General features: G+C 38.8%; 1 protein-coding gene across 3 annotated transcripts in view; it reads right to left on the bottom strand.

Annotated features, from left to right (window-relative positions):
* WARS2 (tryptophanyl tRNA synthetase 2, mitochondrial) overlaps window positions 1–17,630 on the bottom strand; it is an 83,754-nt gene that overhangs the window by 22,369 nt on the left and 43,755 nt on the right. The gene's annotated exons all lie outside the window — the stretch shown is intronic.

Genomic DNA, 17,630 nt, shown 5'->3' with positions numbered 1-17,630 from the left:
TCCCTACCGGGGTCAAGCCTGCAACCCCGGGCATGTGCCGCAACTGGGAATCAAATCCGCAACCTTCTTGTGCAAAATGCACAGAATTTTAGGTGAAGATGAAATCTTCAAAACTAACCAATACAATTGCTAGTCTAGTATTTAAATCCTCTTTATAACACCACTAGCAAGCGGCTGACCAGACTGTTTCAAAATCTTCAGTAACAGGACTTCATTAAGTCCTGATATCTATTCCACCTTTAAAAAACCAAGGTTACTAAGAAACATACACAAAGATTCAAATCCAGTTGAAATAACTTCTAAACATATGAAAGCAGCTATGATAATTTACATGCAAATGGCAGAGAAAGGTACTGGACTTAAAGATTGATTGTTTAGACCTAGAATAATCTGAAATTTAGGAATCATTTTATCATCCCAAAGGGTGTTTTGAATAGTTTCTAGTTGTTCCTCCTCTTCCTTTTTTTTTCTTTTTCTAAAGGAGTTCTAGCCCGGGTTGGGTGGCTTGGTTGGTTGGAGCATTGTTCCATGCACCAAAAGGTTGCAGGTTTAATTCCTGGTCAGGGCACATACCTACGTTGCAGGTTTGATCCCTGGTCGGGGTGCATACAGCAGGCAATCGATCGATATTTCTCTCCCACATCAATGTTTCTCTCTCTCTCTCCCTAAAAATCAATGAAAGCATGTCCTCAAGGTGAGAATAAAAAAAAAAAAAAGAGGTCTAGTCAACAAGAAAATATAACCTTTTCCCAATTTGTTTTCGTTTCAACCAAATTTAATCAAGTAACCAAACCTGGTTACAATTGGGATGATTCTTGGGCCCAGGCCAGGATCTAACTGATGACCTGGAATTTAAGGCCCATGCATTTTCTTTCTGGGCCCTGGGGATTCCGAGCCCTTCATCCATTGTGGCTTTATTTGTGTCCATATGATTTCCTTCAAAAGCAGAGACTGTTGCCAACTCTGAAAAGTGGCCCCAAATGTGTTCTTTGTGGGTTTTGCAAAAAGAACATAAAGGAATGGGGCTGAATCAGCCCAGGCCTATTTTACTAGCAAGGAATCACCATCTGGCGTAAGCTAGTTTCTCATTTTTTCCCTCAAGTCATGGAGAGGGAAGGGTTGTTTTTCACGTGTTTGACAAGGAATCGCTTTTCAAGTTTTGCAAGCTGCTGGGCTGAATCTGTCATCTTTCTTCCAAGAGCCATTTGGGCTCCACTGAGGGCAGCGACTTTGACAGCACTGTCCATGCAAATTGCTAACTGCTGCTGTAAACAATCATATCAGACAAAAACAGTAACACTGGATGGAAGCAGGAGGACTCTAGTTGCTTCTAATCAAGCAAAAACACATTCCTATTAGAACTAATAAAACAAGAGCTGGTTTTTGGCATGAAGAAGTAGGAGAGGATTTTTTGTTTCTTCTTTACTGACGGGGAAAGGAAAGACAACACAGAAAATAACAATGGACGTGGAAAGAGACAAGATAACCCCTTTCCTTCAATGCAGGCTCATGTGCTCAGCTTCAGCGATTCGCAAAAAAGCTAGCATCAGGTCTCCATGAAGTCAAGTATTTTCCTTGGAATAGCTTTTTATTTGGACATATGGAATGAGACTTTAATATTCTGCAGAGATCTTCCTGGTGTTTCCAAATAAGGGGCATAAAAGTAATCCGAATTATTCTTAGACAGAAAAAAGGAGGTAAAAAGGTCAAAGACAATTTTCACAATTTATTATTACTAATTCTATAGGAAGGGTAGTACTCTTCAGACTCGGTTATTTTAATTTACTCATATTCAAGACAACTGGAAAGGTTTAGATTTCTATCTGGAGAAAAGTGAAAATGGTATTTAAATATAGTATGTTTTGAGTTATGTTGTGAAACCACAAAAAAAATATCGATATGATGTGTTTTAGCCACAGAAAAACAAAAGCATGGGAAAATAAGGTGGCCATCCACAAACAAGTCAATAGTAACTGGAGTTTCCTGACCCCTAATAGTAACAGTAAAGACACAGGCATTCATCAATTACAACAGTTCTGCCTACCTGGTTTGCTGCTGTAAAACGATAGTCTGACACATTGTAGGTGCTCAATAAATACTTGTTGAATGTATGAACAATATCAGAGGCTGCAGAAAGAATGGTTAGGCCCGAAAGAATCCATTAGCTTTAGCAACAGCCTTGTTGGTGATTCAGGCAAAAGCCGTTTCAAGGGAGTGATGGGGATGGGAGTGCAAGCACAGAGCTGGGTTGAAGTGTGAGCAGGAGGTAGGATCTGAAGACAGATGTACAGGGAGTACGGCAGGGTGGTTAACAGCTCTCTCTTTGGAGTGAGGCTACCTAGATCCTAATGCAAGTTCTGCTACTTACATGCTGGGTGACCCTGTGTAAGTGGGTTAACCTCTCTGTGCCTCAGTTTTGTCATTTGTAACATGAGGTTAACGACAGTATCCACCTACCAGTGCTAGCATGCAGTAAGCACTCAATAAATGGTAATTATTATTATGGATAATTTTTAGAAAGACTTTTGCTTTCATTTTTTTATTTTGAGATGATTCACATACAGTTGTGAGAAATAGCATAGAGAAACTCAGTATACCCTTCACCCAGTTTCCCCAAAGGCAACATCTTGCACAACTATAGTACAATATCACAACCAGGAAAATGAACTTGATACAATTCATCCACCCTATTTAGATTTCATGCTTTTTGTTTGTTTGTTTGTTTGTTTGTTTGTTTTAGAGAGAGAGAGAAATATCGATGTGAGAGAAAAACATCAATCAGCTGCCGCCTGCCCGCCCCCTAACTGGGGACGCCACCTGTGCTCATGCCCTGACTGGGAATCGAACCAGGACCTCTCAGTCCATGGGATGACACCTAATTCAGTGAGCCACACTGGCTGGGCAAAACTTTTTTTTTTAAAGGAATGATAGAGATGGCAATAATTAGATGGACTTAGAGAATAAATTTTTATTATGTTTTTTTAAGATGGGATAGACCTACTTTACAAAACATCTTCAACTGAAACGGGAGAAGAAATAAATATAGATGAGGTTATACTTTGTGGGATAGAAGCGGGAAGCAGAAAGTTAGAGGGCTTCACATCTAATGGACTCTATTATCTCTGAAAATAGAAGACAGGGTGATTAGAAACAAATGGGATATGAAATACACTCAGCGGAATTGCTGGGTTTGATAGGAAAGAACAAAAGATCTTCTGGAATAGAATTATATCAGGCTTGATGTTTTGTGGATGTTTTTGTGAATTAGAGAGGGCAATCATTTGTATAATACACTCTTTGGGAAACACTGGTATTCTTCAAGATAGACTCAAGTGTTCTGCCTAAATAATAGGTCTTTAAAAAATTTTTGCAGAAAATGTTAAATCAATTGATTGCATTTAAAATTTTTTTTTGACCAATAAGGATTTTTAACGGGATCCAAAAAGTACTAAACACAAAGCAAAAATCTGGATAGATTAAACTACATTAAAATCGACAACTTTTCTTTACCCAACACCACCATTTAAAGAGGGGAAAAGGAAGTTTCAGAGTGGGAGGAGACATTTGCAAACCTTTATAGAATATATTGGTATACAGAATACATGAAAAATTCCTATAAATTCGTAAGAAAAAAATAGTCCTATGAAAACTGGCCAAATGCATTAATTGCAAATTAAACTTATATTACTGTAAAACCTCTATACATGCAACAGAATGATTAAAGCGAAAAAGCTGAATGATACCAAATATGGCAAGGATATAAAGTAAATAGAACTCTTATACACTGCTGTGGGATATAATCTGGTAGTGTAACAACTTTAAAAACTGTATCCATTAACACTCAACATTCATAAAACATTTGAGCAAGGAAATCCATTTCTAGGTATATATCTAACAGGAATGTTCTCAAAATATATGTGCAAGAATAAAATGTGACAGCCCCAAACTGAATGCAATTCAAATGTCCACATAGGTAGAATGGATAAATTGTGGCATATTCATACAATGGAATATCATAGGTAAGAGGCTAGTAAATCTTACACTGGGCCTTGAGTAAAATAAAATGAAAACCTTTTTTGATGTTTAAAACAAGGTGGGACTTCTGGGATAACTGAGTAACCCCTGAAAATCTACTACTTCACAAAAGCAACAAGAACACTAGCAAAAATTGTAGAGATCAACTTTTTCCAAACTCTGAAAATTAACCAAAGGCAGCAATAATCTTTAGAGTATTTATTTAAGAAAACCATCCGAATCTCAGTAAAAACACAGAGCTTTGTGGCATTTAAACTCCCCCTGTTGCCATCAGCCTCTTCCGGGTCTCTGATAGCCATGGAAACCAGCAGCCTAGCTGTCAAAGGAAGGGGAAGACTGGGTTTGGAATGCCTCAAAAGGCCCATCTCCAGAGAACTGGCATTACTTGACCTGTCTGACAGCTCCCTGGGAAAGCCCCATGTGCAGGGTTTGCTGTTATTTGACCTGACTTAGAGCTCATTCAGTCATGAAAGTTTTATCTCTAGGATCAAAAATAATCAGCAGCAAAGACTTAATATTGCAGCTGCCTAAGGTGCTGATACCAGCAGAGGAAAACAAAAAGCTGGTCAAAAAACTTAAAGGGAGGCCTGGTTGGTGTGGCTCAATTGGTTGGGCGTCATCCCCTGCACCAAAAAGTTGCCAGTTCAATTCCTGGTCAGGGCACATGCTGATCCCCAGTAGGGGATGTATAGGAGTCAGCCAATAGATGTTTCTCTCTCTCTCAACCTCTCAATTCCTCTCTCTCTAAAAGTACATTAAAAAAGGGAAAAGCTGCAAAATGATATGCCCGTTTGGATGCTTTGAAAAGACCTGACATATTTCTGGGCATCTAGAAGGCCACAAGAATTTGCAGGGCTATGCACATGTCCAGGAAAGACCTGAGAAAACCCTAATCTCTCACCTCTGGCTCACCCTGAGGTCCTGTGTAAGCTCTTCAGCCAAGGATTGAAAGTATAGGATCAAGCTTTTTGGAAATTTCTGTTCAATCAGTACCTGAGCACAAGCTAACGCAGCAGAGGCTGTGGTGGCCAGACATGACAATGAAAACAGATTTTATAGAACTGCTGCAGAAATCACTAAATAAACAAAATGCAACAACAAAATGAACCATAGGTGTGGAAGGACTTCATTAGTGAATTCTAACAAACACTTAAAAAACTGATACCAATTCTTCACAATCTCTTCCAGAAAATGAAAGAGAAGGGCACACCTCCTTACTCATTCTAAGAGGCCGGAATTACCTTCATACCAAAACCAGGCAAGGACATCACAACAACAAAAAACTATAGACCAACACCCCTTGTGTTTCCAGATGCAAAACTCCTAAACAAAATACTAGCAAATGAATCCGGCAACATATATAAAAAATTACGCCCTGGCCGGTTTGGCTCAGCGGTTAAAGCGTCGGCCTGCGGTCCTGAGAGACCCGGGTTCGGTTCCCGCTAAGGGCATGTACCTCGGTTGCAGTTTGTCCCCGGCTCTGGTCAGTCGCGCGGGTGGCAGCCACTCGATGTGGTCCTTTCACATCGATGTTTCTCTCTCTCTCTCTCGTCCTCTCTCTCCCTTCCACTCTACCTGAACAAAAAAAAATTACACAAAGTGAGCAACTAGGATTTATTCCAGAAATGCATGCTGGGTTTAATATCCCAAAGGCAATCATTTTAATACTACAATAATCTAGACAATGTAGTACCGGTATAATGATAGAATATATAGATCAATGGAATAGAATTTAAAGTCCAGAAATAAATTTATACATCTATGGTCAACTGATTTTCAACAAGGGTGCCAAGACAATTCAGTGGGGGGAAATAGTCTTTCCCACAAATGAGCTGGCACAACTGCATATCTACATGCAAAAGAATGATGTCAGATCCCTATCTCACACTGTACATAAAAATTAAGTCAAAATGTATCACAGACCAAAATGTATCACAGCCACAACTATAAAATGTTTAGAATCAAACATAGGAGTAAATCTCCAGGACCTTGGCTTAAACAATGGTTTGTTAAACATGACACCAAAAGAAAAAAACATATAAACTGATCTCAATCAAAATTTAAAAATTTTGTGCTTCAAAAAACACTGTCAAGAATGTGAAAAGCAATTCACAAAGTGTAAGAAGACATTTGCAAATAATATATCTGATAAGGGGCTCCTATTCAGAGTATATAAAGAACTCTGATAACCATAAAAAGACAGATATCCAATTTTAAAATGAGCAAAGGATTTGAAAAAATCTTTCTCCAAAGAAAATATACAAATGGCCAAGAGACACATGAAAAAATGCTCAACATCATTAGTCGTTAGGAAAATGCAAGCCAAAATAACACATTGAGATATCATTCCCACCCATTAGGATATTTGATTGAAAAAAAACAAAACATAGTATATGTTTCCACTTTTTTATATCTTCATCTATTTCTTTCTTCAATGTCCTGTAGCTTTCTGAGAATAGGTCTTTTACCTCCTTGGTTAAGTTTATTCCTAGGTATTTTTTGTTGTTGTTGCAATGATAAATGGGATTTTTGTTTGTTTGTTTGTTTGTTTGTTTCCCTTTCTGAGTATTCATTATTGGTGTATAAGAATACCATCAATTTCTCGACATTAATTTTGTATCCTGCCACTTTGCCAAATTCATTTATTAAACCTAGTAGATTTTTCATGGAGTTTTTAGGGTTCTCTATGTACAATATTATGTCGTCAGCAAATGATGAGAGTTTCACTTCCTCGTTTCTGATTTGGATCCCTTTTATTTTTTCTTCTTGTCTAATTGCTGTGGCTAACACTTATAGTACTATGTTAAATAAGAATGGTGAAAGTGGGCATCCCTGTCTTGTTCCTATTCTTAAGGGAAATGCTTTTAGTTTTTACCCACTGAATATGATGTTGGTTGTAGGTTTTTCATATGTGGCCTTTATTATGTTGAAATATGATCCCTCTATTCCCACAGTGCTGAGCTTTTTTTTTCAGAAATGGGTGCTGGATTCTGTCAAATGCTTTTGCAGCATCTATTGATATGACCATATGGTTTTTATTTTTCATTTTGTTTATGTGATGTATCTCATTTATTGATTTGCAAATATTGTACCAGCTTTGCATCCCTGGGATGAAAACCACTTGGTCATGGTGAATAATTTTTTTAATGTATTGCTCATATATTGTTAAGGATTTTGGCATCTATGTTCATCAGGCATATTGGCCTATAGTTTTCTTTCTTTGTAGTGTCTTTATCTGGTTTTGGAATTAGAATTATGCTGGCCTCATAAAAAGAGTTTGGAAGTCTTCCTTATTCTTGAATTTTTTGGAATAGTTAGAGGAGAATGGGATATAGAAGAAGATATAAAAAGTGGAAACATATACCATGTTCATGGATTGGAAAAATCAACATCATTAAAATGTCCATACTCCCCAAAGCAATCTACAGACTCAATGCAATCCCTATTAAAGTACCAACAGCATATTTCACAGATCTAGAGCAAACACTCCAAAAGTTTATTTGGAACCATAAAAACCCTGAATAGCCACAGCAATTTTGAAAAAGAAGAGCAAAGTAGGAGAAATCATAATATCGGATATCAGTTTAAACTACAAAGCGGTCGTAATCAAAAGAGCCTAGTACTGGCACAAGTAGAGACATATAGATCAATGGAACAGAACAGAGAACCCAGATATCACTCCAAGACAATCTGCACAATTAATATTCAACAAAAGAGGCAAGAGCATACAATGGAGAAAAGACAGTCTCTTTAATAAATGGTGTTGGGAAAAATGAAACTAGACCACCTACTTACACCTTATACAAGAATAAACTCAAAATGGATAAAAGACTTAAATGTAACCCATGAAACCACAAAGATCCTAGAAGAAAATGTAGGCAAAAAAAATCTCAGATATCATATGTAGTAGAATTTTCACTGATACATCAGAGCAAGAGAAACAAAGGAAAAAAATTAATAAATGGGACTACATCAAACTTAAAAGCTTCTGCATGACAAAAGACACCAACATCAAAATGAAAAGGGAACCCGCTCTCTGGGAGAACATATCTGCCAATGATACATCAGATAAGGGATTAATATCCAAAATATATAGAGTACTCATATAACTCAACAAAAGGAAGACAAACAATCCAATTAAAAAATGGGCAGAGGACCTGAATAGACACTTCTCCAAACAGGACAAACAAAAGGCCAGGAGACATATGAAAAATGTTCAGCATCACTAATTACAGAGATGCAAATTAAAACGACTATGAGATATAACCTCACACCTGCCAGAACGGCTGCCATCAACAAATCCTCAAACAACAAATGCTGGCAAGGATGTGGAGAAAAGGGTACCCTAGCATGCTGCTGGTGGGAATGCAGACTGATGCAGCCACTATGGAAAACAATATGGTGCTTTCTCAAAAAATTAAAAATGGAACTACCATTTGACCCTGTGATCCCACTCCTTGGAATATATCCCAAGAAACCCGAAACACCAATCAGGAAGAATATATGCACTCCTATGTTCACAGCAGTGCTATCTACAATAGCTAAGATCTGCAAATAGCCCAAGTGCCCATCAGTAGATGAGTGGATAAAAAAGCTGTGTTCCATATACACAATGGAACACTATGCAGTTGTAAGAAAGAGAGATCTCTTACCCTATGAGATGACGTGAAGGGACCTGGGGAGTATTACGCCAGTCAGAGAAAGACAAGTACCACATGATCTCACTTATTTGTGGAACATAATGAACAAAATAAGCTGTTGATCAAAAGAGATCCAGAATCATGGAAGTAGGGAACAGACTGACAAACCTCAGAGGGACAGGTGGTGTGAAGGGAGGGAAAAAATAAACAAAAGAACTTATATGCATATCTGCACAACCAATCGACACTAGGCTGGGGAAGGCAGGAGGGGGTTGGAAGCAGGAAGGAAGGGGTCAGTGGAGAATAAAGGGGAACATCTGTAATACTTTCAACAATAATAAATAAAAAATAAAAATAAATGCAATCTTCATAACTGATGACTTCTAAAGTCAAAACTCCAGTCAGACCTCTTCGCTGAACTCCAGACTCACATATCCCTCTATCCAGCATCTTTCTGTGGCTATAATGGCATCTCCAACTCACCACTTCCAAAGGCAAACTCCTGATCATCCATCCCAAACCTGCTCTATCCACAGCTGTCATCTCTGTTGGTGGCAACTTCATCTCTGCAGTTACTTAGGCAAAAACCCTGGAGCCATTCTTCACCCCTCTCCGTCCCTCATACTCCATCTCTAACCCACCTGCCAATCTTGCTGCTTCTACCTTCAAAATGCCTTCAGAAACCTACCGCTTTCCACCACTTCTGCTGCCCTCTGGTCTAAGATGCCATCCAGTCTCACCTGGATTCCTGTAATAACTTCCTAACTGGTCTCCCTGCTTCCACCCTAGCTCCCGAACCATCTACTCTTAACAGAGCAGCCAAAGTGACCCAGATAGATCATGTCCCTTCTCTGCTCAAAATCCTGCACTTCCATTTCCTCAGGAAAAGCCAAAGTCCTTACAATGGCCTATGGGACCAGGCACGATCTCCCATTCGGCCCTAGCATATCTGTGATTCGAATATTCCTTGTTGCCCTCTTACCTAGCCATGCTGGCCTTCTTGGGGTCCCTGATCAGAACAGGAACACTCCTACCTGAAGGCTTTGTTTGGGCTCTTTTCTCTGATAGGAGTTCTCTTCTTCCACATATCACCCGGCTAACTCCCTCACCTTAAATCTTTGCTCAAATATTATCAAGGGGGCTTACCCAGACCACACTCTTTAAAATAGCAATGTTTCCCTCAACACCACTCCCCATTTCCCTCAATATATTTTTCTGTATAATCTGTTTGGCTTATTTTAGTTATTATTTATTTTGTGTTACCCCAACAGAAATCTTTGTGTACCATGGCAGCAAGATTTTTGTCTGTTTTCATCACTCATATAACATGAATACCTAGGACACAGTAAGTGCTTAACGAATATTTGTTAAATAAATGCATGCATGAAATTAAAGGTTATTAATAGGAGATTAACTAAATGAAATATAGCATATTTATCTAATGACATATTATACAACAAATAGAGGAAATGAGCTAGATTTATATGTATAACCAAAGATCACAAAAACATACTGTGTGAAAAAAGAAAATTCTAAAAAAATAGTACAATACTGCACTGCTTACATAATATTTCTTTTAAAAACCACACAAATCGTCGGGCCAGTGTGGCTCAGTTGGTTGAGCATTGTCTCATGCACCAGGAAGTCACAGGTTAGATTCCAGGTCAGGACACATCCCCAGGTTTCAGACACCATCCCCAGTAGGGAGGCAGCTGATCAGATATTTCTCTCTTATTGATGTTTCTATAATCTCTCCCTCTCCCATCCTCTCTCTGAAATCAATAAGAACATATTTAAAAAAAAAAACAAAAAAAACCCAACACAGTCCAGCTGGTGTGGCTCAGTGGCTGAGCGTCAACCTATGCACCAGGAGGTCGCTGGTTCAATTCCTGGTCAGGACACATGCCCAAATTGTGGGCTTGATTCCTGGCAGGAGGTGTGCAGGGGTGTTTCTACCTCACATCAATGTTTCTATCTCTCTCTCTCTAAAAAAAATCAATAAAAACCATATATTTTTTAAATCGACTAGATTGATACACATCAAATTCAAGATTTGGGTTGTCTGAGGATAGAGAAAGGGACTCTGGGAAGAGAGGCCAAGGGAGTAGGCAAGGAAAAGAATTAAAGAGGCTCTCGACTTTATAATTATTTTTTAATATCAGGAAGTCAAACACATATAACAAAATGTTAACAATACTCATCTCTGGTGCTGGGAACATCAATGTTTGTTATACTATTTTATGTATTTTAAAATTTTTTCAAAAAGATTCAATTAGCAGCAAGAGTGCAGAATAGCATGATTCCAAAAGACATGGCTGCTAGGTATTGATCCCACCCATTTAAGTAATTAACTGGTTCACTTACTACTGGATGAAATGTCTAAGATACCCTCCGTGTCCTATTTCCCATAAACATTATCTTCCCAGGAATCAGGTCCTCTAAGTTTTGGTTAGGACACCTGGCAAACTGTTCAGACTCACAAATTCCCAAATACCATTTCCGCTTGGAAACTAGCAATTTCATGCTGAGTTATTTTTATTAGACTCTTATCATGCCCATGACAAATCCCCTTAAGAGGAAACTCGTTTGGGGATCTGATTTTAATTAAAAGAGCACTGTTATCAATGATAAACTCTCATTCACTCCTTTCAATTGGTCTGCCTCCTGTCAGTATTTATGTTCACCAATGAACATCCCTCTGTGCACCTTTGGATTTTTCTATACTTTTTCTTAGTCCTATATATCCAAAGCTGAATAAATAACTTCTATCAGTCTGCTCCTGATGAAAACGTCACCTCCATCTAAATTCTACTGCTTATTGTGTATATGTGTATACATATGTGTTTTTTATCTATAGCATTATATTAGTCAGCTTTCTCTACACTATGCTGGGTAACAAATAACCCCAAATATAAGTGGCTTACAGCAATGGTTTCTTTCTCATTCACATTACATACTGGTAGTTATAAGCTGGCTATAACTCTGCTTTATACAACTTCTCATTCCAAGACCCAAACTGAAGGAGTACCCCCATCTGGAACATGCTATTCTCAAGTTAGAAGGGAAAAATGCAAGAGAATTAGAACAAACATGGAACAGCTATTAAAGATTCTGCTGGGGCATGGTGTACATCATGCCCACTCACTTTTCACTGGCTATAGCAAGTCACGTGGACAAGCCCAACATCACAGGGGTAGGGAGATGCTGTCAGTCACATGGCCATGGGTGAGAACACAGAATCCTCATACACGGGTTAGCAAGCGACTGTTCACCAGCCAAATCTGGCCTGTGGATTGTTTTCATTCAGCCCATGGGCTAAGAATGGTTTTTACATATTTTAGGGGTACTAAAATTTAGAAAAAAGAAAAGGAGAGGATAAAGTGAAAGAGGAGGAGGAAGAGGTGGAGGCAATGAGGTGACAGAGACCGTGTGTGCCTGCAAAGCTTACAGTATTTACTATCTATGCCTTTACAGAAAAAATGTGCTGATCCCTGTTCTTACAGGAAATGAACATGAAAAATTAGGAACAAGAACAATCTATCACAAGCATCCCCCCAAGAATCAGCTAACTTGAGAAGGATAAAAAAGCCATCCTACAAAGAACTTGATGGTATATAGGTGTTTTAAAAAAATCTATCTCTTCAGTAAGTTTTTATTTTAAATTTCAATGTGGTTATATCTGATAGCCACAGAAACCCCGGTGCAACAAAATAATGAAGGCTTGTTGGACTACATGAAAATTGAAAAATTTTGTTCATCAAACGATACAAGCCACAAAGTGTAAATGCAACCCCCGAGATGGGAGAAAACAAAGAACTATGATTCAAAACAAAAAACACAAAGATACACTGATTTATAAATGGGCAAAGGACTTGACCAGACATCACTTCAATGAAGCCGCAGAAATGGCCAACAGGCATGCAACAGGAAGCTCAACAGAGTAATCATTAGGGAAATGAAAATGAAAACTATCTTTTTTGAGTGGTCAACAACAAATTCTTCTGAAAATATTGAGTATTGAGTATAAAGAGAGGCACTGTCATTAATTAGACTCCCCCCCCAACCTCACCCCCAACCTCAATTCCACTCTGCCCTTAAATGAATCAAGGAGCCTGGGCTGGGGGCATTGTGTGGACAGTAGGGCAGGATGAGGGGAAGTTATCATTTGCCAAGTATTATACATCATATTATTTAAATATCCCATTATAGACATAAAAAGGGGGTTCAGAAAGTTTGAGTAACTTTCCCAGCATGTCACAAGAGAGGTCACTGTGAGATTCAGGCCAACACTATCTGGCTTCAAAGCCTGTACTCTTTCCACTCAGAGTTTTAAAAAAAAATTCTCTTCTTGAAAATATAATTAAGATATGACCTACACCTGTGGCCCGGAATGGAGGCAGCACAAACACTACCTGCTCATCAAGTCACAAAGGAGCACAGATCTGGGGGAAAAAGTGGTACTATCTGGAAACTTCTTAGAGAAGGAAATAACATAAGGAGTTTAGTTACATAATAATCTTCTTAACTTTTTCTTATTTATGCCGGGGGCCATTTAGCTCCTTTGTCTCTCCTTGGAGGACTTGGGAGATGGTGCCAGGTGCACAAACAGATCCCTCCTTCCCTCAGATGCTGGTTTGCTTCCGTTCGATCATGAGTTGAATGAGCACCTGTTGTTGGTAGTCTAACAACTTTGAGAGGTCAACAAATATAAATTTGTACTCAAATATGCTTTGGTGAAAACATGACAGACAGCCTCTCTGTCTAAGTTCAGGCCACGGTGTTACACCTCTAAGACACGGGACGATGGGTCAGGTGTGACGTTTTTTGTATTCAGTGAGCCGAGATCATGTAGTCAGTTCTGTGGGCATTCATCCAAAATCTGATTCCCCCATAACTCTCTTTCACTTATTATTACCGATTTTCATTTCCTGGGAAACAAAACATGAGTCTAATTAGAGCATGAGGCCACATTCCAAAGCTGCAGATTCCATTCCCCTCCCTCGGCTCTTCCCTGGACTGTTTGGATCCTCTGTGCCACGACATATGACAGTCGAAACTGTCCTTTGCTCCTAGCCTCGGCAGAAAGGCACGCCAAGAGCTACGGACCCCGGCTTTTATCTGCCATCGGCAGGGTGATTCATCGCAAGGGGAGGAACAACTGAAGATGTGGAGGCACACACCTCAGAGACAGCTGCGGGATCAGACTGGCTCTGCACTCAAGCCTGCTGGAAATAAAAGACCATTGACTTTGGCATTGGGATGAAAACCTCTGCCAAACACACACATAGACGGGCTCTCTCTCTCTCTCTCTCACACACACACACACACACACACACACACACACACACCTTTCAGAGGAGAGGCTCTGTATAATTCCCCACATATGGCAAACATATTTTAGGGGAAGCACCATGACTAGAGGCCAGTGGGAGAGAAAGAAAAGGAAAATAATGAGAAAAATCTTCAATAAGCCTAAATTATTCCAGTCAGACTGCTGAGAAAGAATGCAAAGGACTGGAGATGAAATTATTGGTAAAATCTGCATTATAACATAGCTAAATTCTTTCTCTACTTCAAGTGTTACTAGAACTTACTCTGAAGTACCCAGTAGCACCTGGGGAACTAGCCTTTCTATTTGGCTGTAAATACTCTGCTTAACACAATGGATATACATAAAAAGAGCATATTATATACAACAAAAAAGATTTTGCTCTGATTCACAATTTCAAATATTCTCAATTTTACTTGTAAACAATTGTGGAGGAATTAAGTTATAGCTTCAGCAAGGCTCCCAACTGTTTTCTAAATTCCTATTTTCTCTGTAACATATTTCATGATCAACTGAATAAATGCACTACGAAATCCCCAGCATAAAGGAGCTAACAAAAACCTGGTTAAAATGTAAACAACTGCTCTCTAAGTTATCTGGTTTATAAGAATTGCTTTATCAGATTTTCTTAAAAAAGACTCCAGTTTCTGCTTTAAGGAGTTATTGGTGAAGAAACACCGGCTGGTGTTCTCCGGGGCCTCATTCCAAGGGCTCTCCACAAATTGAGTTTAGATTTTCACCCCGAGGGTGGGAGAGGGGCCAACGTGTTTTAAGTAGAAAGACGACCATGGCGACAATGTGGGAAATGGGCTATCGATTTCTGAGACTGACACAGGAGTAAAAGGGTAATTTAATTGTCCAGGCAAGAAATCATCACAGCCTGAGGTCAGCTCTGGCTCTCCACTGCCCCTCTGCCATCTGCTCCCGAGGCAAAGGGGTTGTGGGGGCAGAAGAAGATTCTCTCCCATGCGTGTATCCTCCAGGAGTGGTACCTTGGGAAGGAAAAGTCCTGGATTTGCCACCTTTGAGCTAATTAAGAAGATGTTTTTGTTAAGCATTTTACTAAGTATCAGGCAGCTCTCAGAAATTGATTTAAGTGTATTTTCTAATCTATTTAATATTTTTGTTGTTGTTAATCCTCACCCAAGGATATTTTTTTCATTGAGTTTTTTTGTTTGTTTGTTTTGTTTTTTTAAGATAGAAAGAAAGGGAGGAAGGGAGAGAAAGAGACATCAATGTGAGAGAGACATATCAATTGGTTGCCTCCCGCATTATCCAAACTGGGGCCTGGGATCAAACCTGCAACCCAGGTACATACCCCTGACTGGGAATCAAACCCGAGACCCTTCGGTCTGAGGCTCTAACCACTGAGCAAAAATGACCAGGGCTATTTAATCTATTAATAGCTTAATTTATTCATCTTTTAATACAGTAAGAACAGTAATGCCTGATTTATATGCCATTTTGAGGACTGAAAGAGGGGTCACATACATGAAAGTCTTCATAAATCTTACACATTTATAAAGGTTAGCTGTAAAAGAGTAATAAACATTACTTGCAATATTTTTTTTCCAGATCTAAAAATGCTATGAGTATTTTCTTTTCAATTCCCATCTATTGGGGACTCCATAGGTTGATGAAAAAAGCTGTTAATTATTGATTTTTATATTGCAAGACATAAAATATGAACAACTGCGATGATTCTTTCACCTTCTAGAACACTGCAAATATGAGGCCAGGTGTTTAAAATAATAGCTAGCTGTTAAAGGAAGACTAGCTTAATTTATTATACTTCTACAGGAGAACTGTTCTAAGAAGCAAAAGCTAATTTCAAGATAAAGCATGAGGAGGAACTTGTCATCTCCCTCCAGGAATAAGTGAAGTTTTCTGGCCATTCTAAAGGAACGATGTCTAGGCACTCCTTTCTAGGCACTCTGTGGGTGCTGGGCAAGCAGTTTCTTCTATTCACACTATTAAAAATGGTGATGAGCCCGGCCGGTGTGGCTCCGTGGACTGACATCATCCCATGGACTGAGAGGTCCCGTTTCTATTCAGTCAGGGCACATGCCCGGGTTTCAGGCTCGATCCCCAGTAAGGGGCGTGCAGGAGGCAGCCGAGTGATGTTTCTCTCTCACATGATGTTTCTCTCTCTCTCTCTCCCTTCCTCTCGCTAAAAAAATAAATAAATAAATAAAAACATATTAAAATAAATAAATAAAAATGGTGATGAGCAATGGGGATGGTGGTTAACAGCCACTAAATTTCAGCCAACCCAAACAAGTACAAAAAGAATGCAACAAAAAAATTAAGGTGTATTTTATGTTCAAAAAAAGCTAATTTTATAGTAAATAAAAGAAAACCTATCAACATATCAACAAAACTGGTCATCATATCAAAGGCATGAAAAAAGTGGGAGCATAAAAAAGTTTTTCATGTTATTAAGTGCAGAAAATTCAACTTGACAGGAAATATGACTCGATCAACAAATCAAAAGGCATGAAAACAAAGAGACTTAGGTTCCATAAACAACTGTAATGTGTGGTCCTTGGCTAGGTTATCATTTAAATAAGCCAACTATAAAAGACATTTGGGGAGAATCAGCATAATGTGAATATGAACTGAGTATTAGATGATAAATGGAATCAACTTAGGTGTGATGACAGTATTATGGTCACATAAGAAAACTTCCTTCGTTTATAGAGAGGCACACTGAACTACTTAAAGAATGAAATGCCATGATGTTTGGCATCTGCTTTTAAATACTTCAACAAAGAAAACAATATCGATGAGACAAATCACAAAATGTTAGTAAGTGATAGGAATACAGTATACTATTCTCCCTACTCTTCTACATATATTTACAATTTTCTTTATTAAGTACTTTTGAAAAGGAAAGAAAACCTGATAAGACATCCAGTCCATCCACTGAGCGGTGATAAGTTTGGTTGCCTTGATTAAATAAGTGAATGGCTCACACCAAGCATGTCTTGAGGTCAGAAGGACACCTGAGGGAGTCTTCTTTACTATCTTTGTGGGGTAAATTGTAGAATGTGGACTGAAGAGTTTCTCCCTCAAATTTTAATGGCATATTATCAAAACTCTCCCAAAGCAGCTGAAGGCGGGGACGGGAGGGGTGGAATCTCGAGGGAGCTTAGAGTTGCGTGCTGCCACTTAGGAGAGAGGTACACCAGTTACCTCCCCTCTCTGGCCTAGACCCACAGCCACGGTGGGAACCAGTGAACCCATTATGTACCACAAAAAATTCAAAGAGGTAAGTTTTATTATCCCTCATTTACAAGGGAATTCTTTCAAAGTCTCCATATTGTGGGTTACTCTTTCAATTGCTACTTTGAACAACAAAGTACTATGTGGAAGAAGGTCCCGCAATTATTGCAAATATCAGATGTATATGGGTCACTGCCAAAAATCCTTTACAAAGGAGAAAATCAGTCCTGGGGGTATGAGCTCAATGTGCAAGTATTAGATGTGGTTTGTAAATAAGCCATTCATTTCGAAGGTCACTTAAAAAAATCAATCTGGCCAGTGTAGACATTTTCATCTACAAGAAGTATGGAAATAGGTCCTGGGAATACAATTTTTAGAAACAGTATCAGATAAGAATAAAA

This window comes from Molossus molossus, unplaced genomic scaffold (assembly GCF_014108415.1).
Source record: "Molossus molossus isolate mMolMol1 unplaced genomic scaffold, mMolMol1.p scaffold_m16_p_20, whole genome shotgun sequence".
In the NCBI taxonomy this organism is placed as follows: Eukaryota; Metazoa; Chordata; class Mammalia; order Chiroptera; family Molossidae; genus Molossus; species Molossus molossus.
The sequence above is the reverse complement of the archived record's forward strand: the minus strand, read 5'-3'. Positions and strand labels throughout refer to the sequence as shown.